The sequence below is a fragment of the Elephantulus edwardii genome, unplaced genomic scaffold (genome assembly GCF_000299155.1).
Source record: "Elephantulus edwardii isolate Elephantulus edwardi_28Jun2011 unplaced genomic scaffold, EleEdw1.0 scaffold00031, whole genome shotgun sequence".
Lineage (NCBI taxonomy): Eukaryota > Metazoa > Chordata > Mammalia > Macroscelidea > Macroscelididae > Elephantulus > Elephantulus edwardii.
This window is the reverse complement of record NW_006399781.1, coordinates 10,505,536-10,511,368: the sequence shown is the minus strand read 5'-3', so window position 1 is coordinate 10,511,368 and position 5,833 is coordinate 10,505,536. Positions and strand designations below refer to the sequence as shown.

Here is a 5,833-nt window from a genome sequence, read left to right as displayed (position 1 = left end):
CTCAAAATCGTTGCCTGGAACAAATGACAGGCTACGGATGGTGTTGGAAACACAGACGCAGCGCTTGGCAAGGGAATCCTGCCAGTCCAGAAGGGTACACAGTGGGGTCTCATCTTTACTGTGAGGCTCATCCTCTAGAATCTTGATGTTCCGATGGCTCTGTGCTGGGCTGATGCCAAATGGAAACTTGCTGCTCTCCTTGGTGGCCTCTGTACTCTTAGCTCCCTCTTCGGTCAATGTACTAGACCGGGTGGACAACATGTCATCCATGGTGGCTGTGATACGTTTTTCTGGAGGGCCATCAGGTGGGGGACCTTCCTGCTCTGTTGTCCCTAGCATATTCTCTGTTGCTGTGACATGCTTCCGGGGGGCTGGTGGGCAGGGTACATGAGGTCGGGTATGCAGCAACTCTGACTTGCTCTCAAAGTGGGTCTGGATATGCTCAGTGGTATCTCCCCCACCAATCCGCCAGTGCAGCAGGCCACTGTCAAACTCCTGCACTCGCCCAAGCTTATCTGAACAGTCCACCACAAATGGGTCATTCTTTTGCAGGATCTTCACTGGTAATTTGTCAAACTTACTGATCAGCTTCTCCTCACTATTCTCTGAGGCTGGCCTGTCCTTGCCTGAAAAGGCCATCTCTTCATCATTTTCAACTGCTTCCTCCTCTTCTTCCTCTTCCAATTTAGAACTTAGGAAATCATCTTCTTCCTCCCCTTCCACAGGGGTTGGACTAGAGGTTTTGCGCAATCTCCCAGGGTCTAATAATGTTCTCTGTCCTGGATCACCCACTTCATACTCCTTTAAAATTCCAAAGATCTCAATCAGACAACGTCGAAAATATTCCACAAGGAGTTCCAGCAACCCTGGGAGCTGACTGAGGTTGAAGGTCATGATGCTGTTATCATCATATAGCAGGATGTTAATGGTGTCTAATGCCCATGTGCTCTCTGCCAGCAGCCCAGACTTGAGTGACATCATTACACGCCATGCCTCCTGGGGTTCCAATATCTTTCATTGTGAGCCGCCTTCTCTGCTTCAACACAGGCTGTGTGGCTTCAACAGAGCCAGGTGGGAAGGTAATGTCTCGTCGAATCATGGGTGGTTGTACAGGGGCAGGTGCTATATGTGAGGCTGGCACTGGTGGGCCTGCCTTTTGCATTTTCATCCCAGAGTGCAGGAATGGAGATTTACTAGGAGAGGTGCGATTCTCCATTGGCCGGGGCGGGGGAGCGGGGCTGGATACCTGAGGAATGTGATTCTGCATGCTTGGTGCGGGCTGGTAGTTAGATGGAGGGGGTCTTGTCATAGGAGGTACAGGGGCAGAGGGACCATATGGGGGCTGGCGTGTGCCATGGGAAGGCCATGGACCTTCATGATTGGCTCTCTGATCTGTGTGCAGCATTTCATCTGTTCGGTTCACACCATGATAGGCAGGGCCCTGGGGGGCAGAGCCTGTGCTCTGCCTATTGGCATAATTGTAGGACATGTCATTACGCCCCTGCCACATGGTACCTTGTTGAGAAACCTCAGCTGACGTCTGTATAGGGCCACCCATCATTTGTGGTGGCATATTCTGCTGGGCATTTGAGCCAGGGGGTGCAGAGACACGGTCTCGGCCAAATTGGAATGGAAATTGGTTCTGGGGGCCGCCTGCTGGTCGGCGCTCAGTAGCAGCAGTGGCAGTGGCAGGATAGGCATTGCCATACTGGTTGTACAGACTGACCTCTTTTAGCAACATGTCCAAAGTATGAGAGACAGGGCTTTGTCATCTTTGCCTCCTAGAAGAACTCTCGCTGCACCCGCTCCATGACACACATCTGTTTATTATTTTGGCAGTTCATTCAGTGTCCTTCTCCAAACCATGGCTCAAAGACATCAATTCTTCCTCTGTGATTCTTATTCAATGTCCATCTCTCAGATGAGTAGCAGATGATTTAAAAGATCATGGCTTGAGGCAGGTGCACCTTAGTCTTCAAGCTGACATCATCGTTCTTAAGGATTTTGTAAAGGTCTCTGACACTGTGGAATTACCCAGTGCAATACATCTCCTGACTGCTGGCTCCAAGGGTGTTGATTGTTGATCCAAGCAAGATAAAATAATTGAAAGCTTCAAGAACTTGAGCCTTTGGTCTGGATTACACCTTAACATCAAGAAAACAAAGGTACACAACCATGGGCCAACAGACAACATGACAGATGTTATCAGAGCTCCCTTTAAAAATCTTCCAGAAAGTAAAATTCCAGACCCAAATGGTTTTATAGGTAAATTCTGCCAAAATTTTATAAAAGAAATAATATGAATTTATAGACTTGCTTCAGAAAATTGAAGATGAGGGATTACTTTTCAACTCAGTAAGTAAAGTTACACATTTCCTTGATCACGAAACTCGTCAAGAGATTCATCAAGGTTAATTGGCGTAACAGAATTCAGAGACAACGTTCTATATCTTACTTTACTAAGTAGTGACTGGAGGCTTATAAATTTTCCAGCGGTCATACAACTGTGGGTCTTTTGCCATCCAGAGTAAAAAGAGTCTAGAAAAAGCAAAGAATCAACTATTAGTCCAAAAGACTAATGAAACACACAGACCACAGCCTCCACTAGCCTGAGAGCAGACGAAACTACAAACTGCCAGTGATACCACCGAGCACTATGACACGGATCACAGTAGAGGGTCCTGGACAGAGTGTGTGTGTGTGTGTGGGGGGAAATGTAGACTAAAACTCAAAATAATAAAAAATGACCAAACTTACTGGTTTGATAGAACTGGTGGTACCTCGAAGAACATTACTCTTAGATATTCCTCAAACCTGGAGTTGACACTCCCCACCCCCCAGAGATCACCTTTCAGCCAAAGAACAGGAAGGCTTATTAAGTGAACAATATACCAAAAGAAAAACAAAGTCACTGTCAGCGAGTTGGTTTCAGTTCATGGCGTTACTTTATCAGGCTTCTGAAGATCATAATCTTAAGCAGAGGAGGCTGCCTACCTATCTTCACCCAGCAGAGCCACTGGTGGATTTAAAACTCTGGAGACAGTGGTCAGCAGCACAACAAATGAGGGGCTACACACCCGGAACTCCCCTCAGTGAGTCAGAACACCCATGAAAAATGTGCCACTTGTACAAGACCAGAAGGTCAACATGTGCTCAACCAATAAGTCCAGAAGACAGAAAATGGGAATGAAAATGGGTAACAAGCAACTCAGGAAATGAGAAAAGGGTTTGCCATGTCTGGGGAGACAATTTATATAATGTGTTGAATGTGAAACTAATTTAGCTCTGTGAATTCACAATAAAACATCAAAAATCACAACAAGAAGTGCCAAAGACATTGTGAGTTGCTGTCCAGTCAGTGTCAATCCAATCTTTCAGCCAAATGAAATGCCCACTCGTCCTGCACCATCCCCACCTGCCACTGTGTTGGAGCCCATTGTTACAGCCACGCTGTCAATCCATCACATGGAGACGCTTCCTCTTTTTTGCTGTCCTTCCACCCAGCATGAAGTCTTTCTCCAGATCCAGTCCCCTCCTGATAACATGCTGAAAGTATGTGAGATGTGGGCTCTCACCATCCTCCTTTCTAGGAACATCCTGGCTGTACTTCTGAGACAGATTTCTTCATCCTTCTACCAGTCTACAGTACAGTCAAGATTTGTCACTGACACCACAATTAGAAGGCATTGGTTCTTCATCAGAGTTTCTTATTCATGGTCTAATTTTCCCATGCATGGAAAGCAGTTGAAAATGCCGTGGTGCTGGTCAGGCACATCCTTGCTCTTTAGCTCTTTAAAGAGGCCCTTTCCCACTGATTTGCCCTAATGAAGTGTGTCATTTGATTTCTTGACTGATACTTTCATGAGCATTGATTGTGAATCCAAGTAAAATGATATCCTTGACAACTTCAATCTTTTCTCTCTATATCATGTCATAGATATTGTTGTTGGGGGCCATCAAGTCTAGAATGACTCATATCAAACCTGTGAACGACAGCTCTGAACCTTGTCCTATCCTGTGCCATTTTCATCACCTCTGACAGACTTGAGCTGATTTTTTAAGACATACTAGCATGTTGCAATAAACAAGAAATTATGGAATTCCAGAAAAGATAGACACATAAATCAATGGAAGAGACTAGAGAATCCAGAAAGAAACCTATAAAACTATAATCAATTGAATTTTTGTATCCAAAGAAATTAAATGGAAGAGAAGTTGTCAAATGTTTTCTCTGAAAGGGCAATTTAGAAAGAGGAAGATCCTCAACAAGCTGGACTGACACAGTAATTAACCACTACGGGCTTAAACACGTTTGAGATACTGAGCATGCTGCTGGATAGGGCAAGGTACAGATCTGTTGTTCACAGTGTGCTTCGAGTTATAGTTGACTCAATGGCAGCTAACAACTACAAACAACAGTAACAGTGTTTCATGTTTATATCTTCTTTATTCTAAACTCTTTAAAATGTGAAAGTTATTTTTAAATTATGCATCACACAAAAAACAAGTAGATAAAAATTGACTCATAATGTACCAGTCCTTGCAATGTGTGAAAAATAGTACTTTTAAAAAAGAAACAAAGAAAACAAACCTGTTCCTTATACAAAAGTCAACCCAAAACGGATTATACATCAGTATGTGGCCTAGTGGTAAGAACCTGCCCTGTTATCCCAAATGCACACAGTTCTAATTAGTCCGCTGCTCTGTGGGAGAAGGATGGGCACTCTTCTTCCGTGTCATCAACTGCCTCTGAAAACCTGCCAACCTGTGGGAAGGTCTGCTATGGGTCAGTTCTGACTCAATGACATACAACAACACAGAGCTTTACAGGAAAACATCTTTGAGTGCAGAATTCTTAGACATTACACCAAAAGCATGATCCTTTTCAGATCTCACATATCCAACAGAGGACTCTCAAAAATAATTTTTTTAATCTAAATGAGTTGAAGACTTTGATACTTGAATGAAAAATATAGTTAAAAAGATGTTCACCAGCAGTAGCTCTTAGAAAAATTAAGTTAAAACCACAAGAAAATACCATCACATACATATTAGAAGGCAGAAAAGAAACCTGAAAATACAAAATTATGTGGAACACCTGGAATTGATGGTAATACAGAGAAGCACTGCTGTTTTGGAAAAATCTGGTGGTTGTTTTTAAAATTAAGTTAAACATGTGCTTACCATATATACCCACAAATCCTATCCTTAGACATTTACTTTAGACAAATGAAAATATGTTCACACAAAAGCCTCTCGCCTAATGTTAGTACACTTTATAATAATCTTAAACTGAAAACAATGCAAACTCTTTCAAGGAGTCTGTGGGTAAACCTTGAAACTTCCATTTTAATGATAAAAATAAATTCAATAACAGGATAAATATAAAGGCATCATACTGAATAAAGAATTCAGCTTTAAAAGTTGTAGTTCCTGTATAGTTTCATTCATATGACAATGTTGAAAGGTAAAACTCTAGATGTGAATGACAGAGCTGTGATTGCCAGTGTTTACTTAAGGTTAGAGTGCCTTGACTATAAAGGGGTAGTGTAACGGAGCTTTTGGGTGTGAGGATAGGACTATTCTATATACTGATAGTTGTGATTGCTATGTGAATCATAAAAACCCATATAACTGTATACCAACAGTGCCATTGTACTCTGTGTGAATTTTCTTTTTTAAAAAACAATACATTAAAAAATACATATATTGAATGATCAACATATGAGCAAGAGCCTATGGTGATGAAAGAAGAAGTCCAGGCTGCTTTGAAGGAAATGGCAAAAAATAAGGCTCCAGGAATAGATGGTATACCAATTGACATATTTCAGTT

General features: G+C 42.5%; 1 pseudogene across 1 annotated transcript; it reads right to left on the bottom strand.

The window, feature by feature from the left end:
- Nucleotides 1-1,714, bottom strand: LOC102845657 (annotated as a pseudogene). Its single transcript, XR_438856.1, has one exon. The product of XR_438856.1 is annotated as an AT rich interactive domain 1A (SWI-like) pseudogene (transcript).
- Between the last annotated feature and the right edge of the window lie 4,119 nt (nucleotides 1,715-5,833).